Here is a 14,856-nt window from a genome sequence, read left to right as displayed (position 1 = left end):
AAATCAAAGCAGTATCACAATCTGTTTTCATTAAGTGAACAGCACTTGTTCTGCTCACAAATACAAAAAAGACATCCAGTATGTAATGACAAGAAAGCCTCAAATGGTCAGAACAAGTATGACTTCTGACCTTCACAAACACCCCCTTATTGTCTGGTTGTACACTCCAGTGCTGTTCTGTACCTGAGGGGAAACAAGCGGATTTCCCCCTCTGACAATGCCTGCAGTGTTCGTACCTTTGGATCTTCTAACATAAAAATCAATGAAAAACTCATCTCACTTCGTTGACACGGTTTTAACCTAGGTTTGAGACCCCCAACCCGCAGACATTTAAATTCACAGCGCATTCTGTATCGATGGGCCTCTGTAAACTGAAGGGCGCCACAGCAGCGGCTTTATGTAAAAGAGCATTCTGTCAATAACACTGGATAATCACCGGCTGCAGTGTGGAGACGGATAGCACTGTACGACAGGGCTGAAAGGAACACAGATGACACACAAAAATACTTAGAGTATATCTGTGTTTTTGTATGGCTTTACATCACATCCCTCAACCATGTTCTGATTACCAGCAACAATTCATTTTGATTATCATTTCCTTTATGGGTGTAAAGCTTTACCGCTGAACATAACGTGGATCTGCCCTGGTCTTCTCTGACAGTTTACAAGAAAAACACTGATGTAGTTATTCCCACATTTAGAGGAATTGATTAATTAGGGAATCATCTGACACATTCATTATTTGGACTCTGCAAATTCACTGTACTTTAGCTCAGTGCCAGAACTTTAGTGGAGTTATTGTGCCCTCTAGTGTCTGAATTGTGTCTTTCTTTTAGACACAATTTTAGACACAAAGTATAATTTAACTTAATCTAATGTAGAGATACTGTGACACTGTGATAACTTGTCAAGCATAGTAGAAATACAGGTCACAGCTTTCTTTTGAAATAGGTCTTGTATGTACATTTATTTTTGTCACAATATTATTTAATGTGTCTATCTATGTATGTGTACTTGTATTACTCAGTGTTGGGGGGAAATGTCTGCACACTGTCAAATGATGGAGACAAACATCTGGTTCCCCCAAATGTACTCATGTATTTGAAAGTCAAGGCTTGTTTTTCAGAGTCATAACAATCCCTTCAAAATGAGGTTTTCTTCGATTTTTCAGTCTGTATGCAGTTTATCAATGTTGTGGTTGAATAAGATAAGATATCTTTCTTGAAGAACTGTTTCAAAGAAAGTCTTATCAATCGAAAGACATGTTTTAATGTCTGCAGGGGATCTTAATGGATTTTTGTCTGAATGCCTAAATCAGTCCTGTTGCTATGGGCTCAGAACAGTCTCATAATACACACATGCACACAGCAGGATTCAAACTTGTATTTCCGGATCCATACTTGTGTTTTTCAATACACACACAAATGTATTCCGTTTCATATACATGTAAATACAATCCAAATACAGAACAAAGTTTTACATATGTATTTTTGATCCTCACTTATTAGTTTCCCGTTTAAATCCCCTGAACCTGCAAACACAAACCGCTTCCTGTGCACGGATCGCTTTGCATTCGTGTGTGGGTTTTTTGAGACTCCCCTGACGGTCAGCCGATTCGTACTTGTAATTTTTTCTATCTATAGCCAATCAGATGTCTCCTTCATTCTAAACCAATCACACGAGCACGCCCCCACGAGGGTAAGATTACTTCATACGCATTTTGCGCAGTCCGGTCAGCTCGTTAAACAGAGGGAGGAGCATCAGGTGATCATACAGAGCAGCGTGTCTCCATCAGACTCAGCAGCTGATCTGATCTCTCTCTCGAGTCCGGTTATACTTCACTCGCGTTTATGTCCATATCGATCAGATCCAGCTCTCCTGATCGGCCTTTATAGAGAGCACCGATCAAACTATTAAGAGTGAATATCGGCCGATAATGACCGGCGGGGCTCCCCCCGTTAACAGGTCTAGCACTGGCTTCGTAGTGCACTGATCGATTAGGCTAAGCTAACCTGTAGCTGCTCCCTCCACACTCACAACAACTTCATACAGACATAAATAAAGCAGCTGTATTCGCCATACAGGAAACACACATTTAAAACGGTTTTGCCTGCCGTTTTTGTGTACACAAGCATTCATCAATGGTTTGGAAAGTGGCGCTGTACCTTAATAATATAAAGGCTTGTATTTGCGTGCATTTCCTGTTCGGAAAGTGGCGCTGTACTGAGAGTGGAGGGTGTCCTGACATTAGCGCCTGCAGGCAGGCTGCTGTCATCTCCGGACTGCGCAAAATGCGTACATGAAGCGCTACGTCATGAACGCAAGAAATCTACCCTCGTGGGGGCGCGCTCATGTGATTGGCTTATAATTGAGGAGACATCTGATTGGCTATAGATAGAAATAATTACAAGTACGAATCGGGAGTCTCAAAAAACCTACACACGAATGCACAGCGATCCGTGCACAGAAAGCTGTTTGTGTTTGCAGGTTCAGGGGATTTAAACGGAAAACAAATATGTGAGGATCAAAAATACACATGTAAAACTTTTTTCTGTATTTGGATTTTATTTACATGCATATGAAACGGAATACATTTGTGTGTGCATTGAAAAACACAAGTGTGGATCCGGAAATACAAGTTTGAATCTTTTTGCGGATCATGAAATACAAGTGTGAATCCTTCTGTGCGCATGTGTGTATTATGAGACTGTTCTGAGCCCATAGTTTTCAGGGTGCAGGCAGCACCACCTGCTGGATTTAGTTTTTCACATACAAAATATGTATTTTACAGTAAAGCTAGTTTTATGTCACTTAATATAAACTAATGATGCAATAAAACAACTGGAAGATATCATATATACAAACTAGGATTAGTATTTTTGAATCAGCAGATGTTCTATTTGGCATTCCTAAACGAGGAAAAGGTTGTAAAGCCTGTTAAAAACATCAGTATTTGCTGGTAAATACTAATTTAAGGGCATGCTTTAATGGCTGCTTGTGAATTGCTCAAAGTCAGCCACATTCCGCCTTTACTTGTGGCGCTGAGGAGGAGCTCAGTTGTTTATTCATTCACGTCAGCCCCTCTCGCCTTCCCTTCCCTCCTTCCTGCTACACACAACGGGGACCCACCGTTGTAACTGGTTTTCCCATATTGAAATTAACCACAATCACGTCGCCACCATAAACCGATTTTGGAATCAGGTGAGTTACGCATTTCATATGAATTTCTCTCGGTTTTGACGGTTATAGAGGAAATGTCTGTGCCGCCGGAGCGTTGACTTGTCCGGCCCGGCGAGGCGGAGCAGTGTTGCAAGCGTAACTTATCAAATTCCTCCTGACCAGGATACAAAATGTATGCGGGTAATGTCTGGCTATTTTAACAGCCTGTGCGTTTTCGCTTTGCGGTTTCGGTGCGGGTTTTAGCGCTGCGCTGGAAACAAATGGTCGATGTAGGTCAGCAACTACAGTCAAAATGTCGTCTTTTCTTTTTTTACTTCCACATTCTCTCATGCCACAAACAGATGGCGTCGAGAGGGGGGATGGAGAGAATAGGGAAAGAGACGCATGAGGGAGTAAGGGGCTACGCCAGGCCACATTAGCCCGGGTCTGCACATCACTAACCCGGACATGCACGTATACAACATTACCCTCTCAGAGCCAGGACAGCAGGCCGAGATGTCTTGAGCAGGCCTGTCTTCAACAAAGTTTTTGCTCTTAAGTTGTCGGGCCTTTTCTTTTAAAGATACAGTGCGAGTTTCATATGAGGGGTGGGGGTAATGTTTTGTTTTTTTAAACCGTCAAAAGTGTCCACAAGATAAAGCTCACCCATTGCAGCTTCGGTACTGCATGCAGTGTGGAGCACATTGTGGTCAGTGCAGAGGGGGGTGTTTGACAGCTGAAGCACCGGGAGATGCACTGCAGCAGATGACCTGTAGCCCCGGGATGCTCCTCCTCTGGGCAGACAGGCCACCAGTTGGCTGACTCCTCACCGAGATCAGTGATAGGCCACAGGTATCCTCCACTGCTCTAATGAGGGCACTGCATCGCACACTGGCTGTACAGGGATGTGACGATGCTCTACTGTACATATCTGGATCTGCAGACTCCTATTTTGGACTGCTTCAGTGCCATTTTAGATGCAAAGCTAGAATGATTAACAATGCTGACCCCTTGCACACCTGCCATGCAGTGCCTAATGCAAAGTGGATGGTGCACTGTATGCAGCAGGACAGATGCATACTGTACATATACCAGTTGGCAGCCCGGGGCCTATAGATGTGCTTCAATGTGGTTCAGTGTCAGTGCACTTCAGTGCCTGGCAGTAATTAAAAATACATCCTCCCCGAGTGTTCTATGGGTCTATGAGTGTCTTCTGACTGATGGTCATTTAGATGGAAATATTCAAATGACTCAGCGTTGTTCGACCCAGGTAATATTGACATGCCGATCTTAGTTCCTGCTGCAGATCTCACTGTTTTGCAGATTGACCCATTTCTGCTGTCAGTTTCTCCTGAAATGACACCTTGACTAAACTGATTTAATCATCTCAGTGCCCAGGGGAGTGAGGGGCGTCAACCATCTCTATCCAACTCGACTTCTCTAGTGTTATAGTAGCCATTTGTCAAAAGATCCTATTTCATCGCAGCTCTTAGATTGAATATACCCCAGACTTTCAAAAGTGACAAGTGATGATGTCCTGGTGTTTTCTCCTCATAGAGTCCACCTCTGTATTCTAAAGATTGCATTTAATAGGCCGCTCTTACTGGACTTCTTTTGCAAGTTGTCAAGCAGCTCCAGTGAATGACCAGCTATGGATAAATTGTTTATGAGTGATCAGCCTCCCTGAATGCCGTTTAGAGCTTCCTTGACTTACACCGTTTGATGTTAACCTCTCCAGTCTGTTTTCGCTCGAAGGCATCTCGCAAAATATAAATTTGCAGACTTGCCATCTCACAGCTGGCTGCTATATTTGGTTTCTTATGTGTTAACACTGTGTTAATGGTGTCTATACGGCTCTGCTTATTAGGAAATGTTGTGATTACCGTGTTGGTAAAGAATGATGCACGCGTTGTGTTTTTGTATTTCAACAAGATATGTAGGGTTGAAAGATTGATTGATGATATAAAATATACATTATGTATGGTCATCTAATATGTTTTCACGTTGGCTCATACTTCCGCCAAAAGTATGCCTCCAACTGTAACAGTACAGTTTATATTTAATTGTTTTGATCGATAATATGTCATTACACTGCTGCTGCTACTACACGATATGTATGCTTCTTAACGGGTCATAAGCCATCATCCATCCAGGGATCATCAGTGGCAGGGTGGTTGTTGAATGAGGTCCAGCAAAGCCAAACAGGAAGCCCACCAGGACATCCACAATATGCATAAAAAATACGGAATAAATCCTCCTAACTGACACTGAAAATTACACACGTCTTGTAAGGGAAGATGAATACAAATTAGCTGTTGTCTATTCTCTCTCCCTCTTTTCTTTTTCTGGATGTGTGGATATAGCTGTGGTAAAGGTTTAGAATAGCTGATGATGGTGTCAGCACATTGCGGTGCTCGGCTGTGCTGCAGGCAGGGTGTAAAAAAAAAAAGAGGCTGATGTTTCTCGAAGCACAAAGGCCTAATGTGTAGGGCCTGTTTGTGACAGCCGTGCTGAACGACCTCCAGAGTTGTATGTATGAGTGTAACGTGCCTATTGGAACGGCACAATAACAAGGGCTTCTGGAAAAGTACGGCCTGCAACATTTAATTATAAAAGACATTGAAATCTAGCTTTGTGTTGTTAAGTGGGCTAACGGCTTTCTCTACATCTTGCTATACTCCCATTGCATAGCAGATGACGTTTTGTTGAAATGTTTAAATGTTTTAGCTATATCACAACCGTTGGCACCATTATCGGACTTCCGTGCCATGTGAATAAATGTTATTTAAAATATAACTATGATTTGACATAAGAGCGTTTTCAACGTTTGTTTTTACCTATGAGAAAAAGCAGTGTTGTTTATAGAGATGCTCAACACAACATCTGATCTAGATTGAAACGGCTGATAGCAAATTGTCCTGTGATGGCCTGTGTTTGACCTAAGCTAATGCCAGGGATCTCTATCTCAAAGGCTATTGGAACTATTGCAATGATATTTGATATTCATGATCCTCAGAGGATGATCCCGGATAACTATGGCGATCCCTTAAATGTTCCTGTAGCTCCACCATCTGTTAAAAGTTTCCACCTATTTTGCGAAACATCTCAACATCTATTTGATAAATTGGCACACAATTTTGTGCGGACATCCCTGGTCCCCGACGGCTGAATCAGACAGACTTTTGGTCATTTTTTCTCAATTGCCACAATAACATGGACATTTTGGGCTTGAGTGAAATAAGATAAGATAAGATGGACTTTTATTAATCCCTCGTGGGGAAATTATTTCTCTGCATTTGACCCATCCTAGTGTTAGGAGCAGTGTGCTGCCATTTTGAACGGCGCCCGGGGAGCAGTGTGGGGAACGGTGCCTTGCTCAGGGACACCTCGGAAGCACTTGGTCTTTCCGGGACTTGAACTGGTGACCTTCCAGTTCCCAAGCCAAGTCCCTATCGACTTCACCACCACTGCCCAAATGAAGTGCAGGATGGATTTACATGATTTTTCGTGCACATATATTTGGAAATATAAACTGCTATACCTTTGGTGATCCCTTAGCTTTTCATGTAGCGCATCATCATGTCAAATAATTGTTTTCCCCAATACTTTTAGGGACCAAAGACCTTTTTAAAACTGGTGAAATTGCTGCCTCCGCTGTCCTTTGTGTTGTGTGCGATGTTGGCATGCTATAAAGCTAAGAAGATGTTGAACACAGTTGTAATCAAAGCACTCTACTCACTGTAGTCTCTTAGTTGTGTTATTTATGCTTAAAATGTAGTGTTCATTTTTTGTTCCAAGCCATACAACTGGCAAAAAAGATCTCTGTTGGCTGCTGATACATAATAGAAGAATTGAAAAATTCCCATACAAATTGAGCCAGTCAGCTTCATGGAGTGTAAGCACTAAGCAGAAGACGTTTTTAATAGACAACTCCAGTGTGTGATGCTTATTAGGTGCGAGTCATGCCTGTCAGTTTTAGTCTCGCTGCTGGTCTGGCTAAAAGCCGTGCCTGCCAACTTTTACTGAGCGAGGTTGTTACTAGTTGTCTGATGAGTTGGTTTGCCAGTCACTCCTCTCAAGTCTTGCCAAACTCTCAGTGGGAAGAAAATAAGCTGTTGAACGTTGTTTTTTTTGCAGTTTAAGAAAACATGGTACCTCATAATCTGGTCATTATTTAATAGCTGAAATGATTTGAAGTTTAGAGATAAAGTATTCTATTCTCATGTCTATAACGACGACTGATAGCTCCACGTTTTCCCTTTTTCCTCTTCTGGTTGGATCTTGATTATTAGCCACTGGGCTGACAATGATAATGTGTGTTCGATCACGTGTAACCACATTTGGTGTTAGCCTGCAACCTTGATGTCTCTGAAAGTCTCTGTTCTCTTGGCAAACTACCACTTTCCTGCCTAGTGCAGAGCAGTGGCCTAGTTCATGCCCTCTTGAATGTAATTTTAGCCATGTGTGTGTTTGAGTGCATGCATTGTGTGTATGTGGTTGTGGACGACTCTGTTTTTTGTCTCCTTCTCTTATCGTCTCTGTTTCCTGTCCTCTCATTCCCTCTCTGTCCTTTCACACTGTTACTCTCTCTGTCAGTAATGAGGCTTTTATCATGACACTGCAGTACCTGAACAGTGATGCTGAGGTAGTGCATCTGTAGTTATGAAGTTTGTTGTGGTCAGCTTAGCTTCCCCTCTGTGGACAGACACACATTAGGAGGACTCTTGAGGGAGTTGACAGGAACTAGGCCATTGAGTATCGGTTTTATTGACACCTTGTGTTGTAGCCATTACTGCTGATATCTAGTTTACGATAAGGCTGTAAATGGGTGACAAGTAGCTGTATTAAAGACATTGACAATGAAGTTGCTAGTTTAATAGTATTTTGTAGATTAAAATGAGTATGAGTACTAAGAGAAACCATGTCTGTACCACATCAGATTCACTAAAGGAAAGAAAAAGCAATGGGATCCATACAAAGACTAAAACTAAAGATCTGGTCAAGCTAATAGATAACATTGTGACTGCCATATTTAGTTCACGGTAATGTATTATTCATTTTCCTCAAATAAATATGATGCCATGACCAAGCCAACAAATCCTAAAATAAAAATAAGACTTAAACAAACATGCGCCACAGTAAAGACCTCACAACTTGCCCCCTGCATACAGTCTGACCTTGCTGCTGGGTTCACTCAGTAACACTGTTTGTGTACCGGCTGCTGAGAATCAGCTGTAGATGTGAGGAAGGAGCTTGCAGCGCATGAATGTGATGCAAATAAATTCACACTAAACAGATTGTATCCAAGAAATGCTGCAAGGTGTATAATTGCTTAGAATCCAGGCTGATGTTGAACTAACTATAGAAACATTTTATGGTAGAAGGGCAACATGTTTGTCACACATCTGCCAGTAAGCATCATCTGGGCTGCCGTCAGCCAGTTAAACCCTTTAGGAATCCGGAGAAGGCGGGACAGTGTCCAAAACCATTTCTTTTATTTGCTTGTTGTGTTTGAGAAAGGAGCCACGGTTTGAACACTGTGAAGGACTTCCTAGAGACTGTCAGAAAATATGCAAATTATTACCGTTTTAAATTATATCACTTCTCCTGCCGTTTTATGACAGCATATTTTTGTATTCGCCTTCTACTGTGGCCTGTAATGGACTCACTCTTTTGCATGCAGTGGTGAAACTGTTTGCTGTTACTGTCATTGAAGGTGAAATGGTAAAAAAACTTTAATGTAAGAATCTCGAAGATCTTAGTTTCTTTCTCTTTGGTGGCACCTAGGGCAATAAGGGGTCAACTTGTGTTTGTTGGATCTCACTTCACAGAAATGCAGTGCTTTTGTGATTATACCTGATACATCATGACACTAACACCCAAATGCAAGCGCGTTCATCAGTAGGCAAGATCACCATTAAGTAGGGAATCGGGATGCACGATATTGGTTTTTTGAAACCGATACCGATAACTTCCTGCTTCTCAAGACCGATACCGATACCGATAAAAAAAAAAAAAAAATTAACGCCACTAATTATTTTAACGCGATTAACGCATGTGTATTTTTTTTCCTTGGCCGCCCCGTAGTTTCAGAGCGCATCGAGTTTAAAATACCATCTACAAGCTGATGCTGCTGACAGCCCCGCTCCTGCCGCCCGCTTGTGGCAGACCACACTTCCACGCTCACCGGCAGGCACCGACTGGCCATCTGGAGGACCGGGAGGGTGTGTGTATGTGTGGCCCGAGCGAGTGAGAGAGAGACCTTACGTGCATTGTTGTTGTTAGCATCTGGTGCTAGCTCGCTGCGCTAACGGATATAAGGAGCTGTTTAAATGAAAACAGAGGAGCGACATTTCGCCACAACTGCGCCGAGCACTTGACTTTATGCAGGCAGCCAGACAGCGGGATATTGTAGGAGAAGTCAGCACACTCAGCACGGATAGTGCACAACATGATTGCAGCGTCCAGGCAGCTCCGGTTCGAGCATATGCCTTGAGTTGCACATAGCTCCAACGCGCGCGCACACCCACACACACCCACACACACCCCCACACACACCCCCACACACACACACACACACACACACACACACACACACACACACACACACACACACACACACACACACACACACACACACACACACACACACACACACACACTTTGTATTGTATTATTGTCTTCGTACGCTTTTAACACACCATCGTAGCGATGGCGATGTTTCAGGTAACTGATCAGGTTCGAAGTATTAGGGAGCGCTGGATTTGTGAAGAACTCCCCTCTTCCTAAACCACTAATACCACAGTACTGGCAAAACGGGAGGAGCCGAGTGAAAAACAAGCGCCCCTCATCCCAATCCACCCACACCGCAGTATTTCTTTCTTTTTTTTTACCCAAAAAATATATTGTATATTATCGGGGCTATTAATACTGGTATCGGGTTTATCGGGATGACGTCATAATTCCTAATATCGGACCGATAATTATCGGGCATCCCTACCATTAAGTGTAGACTTAAAGGTGGGGTATGTAATTCACTTCAGAAACACTTTTTGTTATATTCCATGGAATGCTCTTAACATCCCGATAGCAATGAATATATTAAATGCTTTGACAATAAATACATACAAAAATTCATCTGTGGAAGCCGTGGTGCTGTAAAAAGCACGCCAGACTTATCTCGTGCCCTCATTGGTCATGTGCGTGTTCGTGTGTGTTGGAGGAGGGGCTCTGTAAGGAAGTCTGAAGGAAGAGGCAGATATTTTCCGGTTGTGTACTTTCAAATTCTAGCGCACTCGAGCTGGTTTCTCCAAAATTACGTACCCCACCTTTTACCGAGTCAAAATTAAAATCTTCAGGATTATTACTAAAAGCGTATTTTCTGAAATTGTCACTGTTGTATTACGGGATCATTAAACCTCTTGTACACAATGTCATTCATATATTTTACTTATGGACATATTGATTCCCTTTTATGTTACATTTACATTTTCAAACAACCAATAGGTGCTTGTCTGCTGTTTTATTTTAAGGTTTCATTTTGACAGCTGTCCGTTCTGTCATGAATTTCAAATGTTAGGAACCCACTGTTAGGTTAAGAGGGCAACATGTTAAGCAAGGAAAAATTGTCTGAAGTGTCCTTGAGCAAGGCACTATTTCTCCCTCTCATCTCTGGGGGCGCTGTTGTAGATCATCTCCGATCAGATAAAGTCTGTTAGGGAGAAACTTGTTGAGTAAAAAATCAGCAATACATGAGTGTTAGGGATATCCTGGAAGAGAACATATAAGAAGGAAGTGATGAAAAGGGGGTGAAAGGAAGAGAGATAAAAGGGGAGGGGTGTATCCATGGAGACATGAGGAAAGAGTGATGGGAGAGAGGAGAGAGGAGAGGGATGTATAGTTTGAAACTGTTTGTTACAAAGCTCTGAAACAAAATGGTAGACCCACTGCAGCATTTAACAGAGCAGCAGAGGCGACATTTATTGAGACTTTAAATTGTGCAGGTTCTCGTAATTCCATTCAAAGTGATTTGTTTAAGAGCTTTGTCTCTTGACATTTCAATTATGCTTTTCTGAATTTGAAACATAAGAGTGAAACATGGATGGAATAAAATGAAAATCTGGGGCCATCATTTAAAAGCTTTAAGGTTAATTGATGTCCTTTTTTAAAGCACTAAACACTCTACAGTAGTTCATCTCGCAGAACATTCATATCTACATGAAAAATATTATTAATGTGTGTTACTGTGTTTCACAGGATGTTACCAGGAACAGCTAACACACCATGTTTTTGGGAGTTCTGGACCTTATTCCCAAAGGACAGCTCTTCATAAATATATAATACTGTATACTTGCCTGAAGCTCTCCAAATAGGCTTCTTAAATCTGCCGTTTAAATCTTGTGTAAGGTGTGATGGCATTTTCATAGATTTCATAGCAGTTTAATGTAGATTTCAAAAACGTTAAATTCAATTCAATCTTTATTTCAGACTCAAGGTCCATATCACATACAAAATGACAAGATACACATCCATAAATAAGATTAAAAAGTTAAAATACAAAACAAAAAAACAAACGTAAAATCTGTCCAATCACAGCTCGCCACATATATGCTCACTGTCTGTAGAGGCTGTTGCGCCAATGTCTCCAAATCATGGAAGAGAACCGAGTAGAACTCTTCACAGGGTTAATTAATTAATTGTTATCGAGATAACATGATTGTTAGAGTCTTCTAGGCGACACATGCATTTGTACATTACATTTCTTAAAAGGGCTTGACAAGTAGGTACCCCCAAGTTAACAAACAGCCAGAGATGGAGTACTCGAGTCCTGGACTCGGACTCGAGTCGGACTTGAGTGCCGATTTTCGGGACTCGTGACTCGACTCGGACTCGCACACTGATTGACGCAACTCGGACTTGGACTCGTGAATTCTCGCGCAGGATGACTTGGACTCGGACTCGGACTCGTGAATTCCCCCCCCCACGATGACTCGGACTCGACTCGTACATTGACGCTCCGACTTGGACTCGGACTCAAGCACATTTTCTCTGGAGTCTGATGTCCTCTATCCCAGTGGTTCCCAAACTTTTTGTGCCCAAGGCACACCAAAGGACATGTAAAAATCTCAAGGCACACCTATTGTGCAAAATAGCCCTTATAACACGTGTTATCACTCATATCATGTAAAATATCTGTAAATGTGCATAATTATTTACCAAATAAAAAAATAAAAACTATATTACTCATGAAATATTTATTAACGAAATATTTCAGAAATTAATTTGAAACTTTATCAAATTAGGCTTCATCAAAGCAGCAACACACTCATTTAAACCAGACAGAGAACGCCAACTCCAGAGATGGGGTCGTTACTACAAAAATGTAATATATTACATATTACTTTTTTTTTTAAAGTAATATATTACACTACTTCGTTACTATCTACATAAAGTAACTCACCGAGCACGTGCGAACTGCGCATGCGTGAGTGGCAATAACTTTCCTTACCAGCAGGCGGCGGTAGTGTGTATTTGTCATTCAAACCAGGCAATAACCGGAAGACAGAGAAGAAGAACAGACTCCGTGATATAAACAAAAAAACATGTGTTCTTTGCAGGTGCAGGTTTGACGTGGTGTTTACAGCAGTGGATAACAGCTTCTGGTCTGGACACAGTTTGCATCTCACCGTCACATTCCTGTCTATTCTTCGGACGAACTCAAAAATAATGGGCATACCCCCACCCCTCGAAAGTTATCGCTGACTCAGCCATGTTTATGCAGCACTGCATGTGGAGATGTGGATGCGCAAGTCGCGCAGATTACGTACATATAAACCTACAAAGTACTGATACCCTATAGTAAATTAAAAAATAATTATTTTTGTGTAGTTGTATATCGCAATAATAACGTATGGTTGTCACAAAATCCCAAGGCACACCCGGACTTGACTCACGGCACACCAGTGTGCCGCGGCACACCGTTTGGGAACCACTATCCTGTATGGCGAGTTCACGTACTGGGCCCCGCTATTCCAGTCTAGAGATGTCTACAGACACACCCCGCATCATGCTGTATGCTTTCACACATTCTGCTTCCACATTGGAAAAGAGCAAAATGCTCGTTATGTGGAAACAATATTGAAGAGAAGGCTCCGTAACACATTACTCTAAGGATCGAGTTCAGACATATAGGCTGTCTTGAACACTCATCAGAGTAGTGATCGAATCAATAAATAAAGATTCAGCCGATAACACGAAAGCACATGGCTACTTAACATGCATAATGACATCATTTTGCATGCTAAGTAGCCATGTGCTTTCTGGGGCTAAATCTTTATCGGTAAACTGATTTAACCCGTAAAAGTTCCTTCAAAATAAGAGTCCCGATCTTATTAATATCAAAATAAAAGTGCAAAACGAAAACTTTACCATAGGAAAATATTGGCATACAAATATAATCACTTCTCTAAAAGGTAACTCATTTTAAATATAGTTTATTTATATATAATAATAATATTAATATTAGAAATAAGCTTTATATTTGTATAGCACCTATTACAAGAATTGTAGCTAACTCGCTTCACAGCAGTTCAATAGACAGGATAACAGCAATGTAGAGGAGCAGCTACATTTCAAAACATATATCCACGAAGATTAATACATGAAGACTTGTGACTCGGACTTGACTTGGACACTCCTTGGGTGACTCGGACTTGGACTCGGACTCGAACACAGGTAATGATGACTCGGACTCGACTTGGACACTCCTTTGGTGACTCGGACTCGACTACGACTCTCCCTTGGTGACTCGGACATGGACTCGGACTCGAAGAGTGGTGACTCGAGGGTGACTTGGACTCATGAATTGGTGACTTGACTACAACACTGCAAACAGCTGGCTGGCACTGTGCCATCTTCGTACCCTCACCAGCAACCGTAAGGCATCATTGTATGCTACTTTTAGTTTCTGCATGCTTCTAGCCTTGTAGTTACTCCACAGGTGAGCCGTGTGCAATGGTGTACAGAAAGATACCTTGGCATCTACAGAGCACTTGGGAAATTTCCGCATTAACATGTTTGCCTGGGCATACAGTTTGCAGCGTTGTCTATGGATGTCTTTGTCATCTGTGAGATCATCAGAGATATAATGACCAAGGCGTGTATATCTATCAAAATGTAATTGAGTTTACGTATTGTCCCCCTATAACAAAAAAGACAATTATATGAAAGAGTGGGACAAGTAAGCAAGCACTTCCAACTCTCTTTATGCTTAGACTTGTTGTTAATCTAGTAGAACATTTAAGTTATGAGCTACAGGCTAACGACCCGTCCACATGGCAGCGTGCGTCGCTTCAACGGAGACGCTTCCCATTCACTTTGAATGGAGACGTCACGCTTTGCCGAACTGCATTGTGGTTCCGTCGCTTTGCCTCCGTTGCTCGCTTCGAAAGTTGAGAAAAGTTCAACTTTTCAAGTGTCGACGGAAGCGCCAGCCAAACAAATCATATGCCAGTACAAGCTCTGAAGCTATGAATGTCCTCTAGCAATTTTCAGACAATATACGTGTGTAAAGTTTGTGAAGGCAGGAGGAAAAAAGCTTCCGCGATCACCGTCTCCTCTCCGTTCCTCCAAGCCCCGCCCCCTCCCTGAAAATAATGAGTGACATGCTGATAGTGACCCGAAAGAAACTTTATTATT

The 14,856-nt window shown here is 42.0% G+C and overlaps 1 protein-coding gene across 1 annotated transcript in view; it reads left to right on the top strand.

Moving 5' to 3' along the window:
* Positions 1–3,058: 3,058 nt before the first annotated feature.
* The window catches only part of znf710b (zinc finger protein 710b), a 30,532-nt gene continuing 18,734 nt past the window's right edge, over positions 3,059–14,856 (top strand). Inside the window, exon 1 of the mRNA XM_071207169.1 lies at positions 3,059–3,201. The gene's annotated coding sequence lies outside the window, so the exon portion shown is untranslated. The remainder of the gene's footprint in view (positions 3,202–14,856) is intronic.

The sequence above is a fragment of the Pseudochaenichthys georgianus genome, chromosome 3 (assembly GCF_902827115.2).
Source record: "Pseudochaenichthys georgianus chromosome 3, fPseGeo1.2, whole genome shotgun sequence".
NCBI classification, from domain to species: domain Eukaryota; kingdom Metazoa; phylum Chordata; class Actinopteri; order Perciformes; family Channichthyidae; genus Pseudochaenichthys; species Pseudochaenichthys georgianus.
This window is presented reverse-complemented; position numbering and strand designations above follow the sequence as displayed.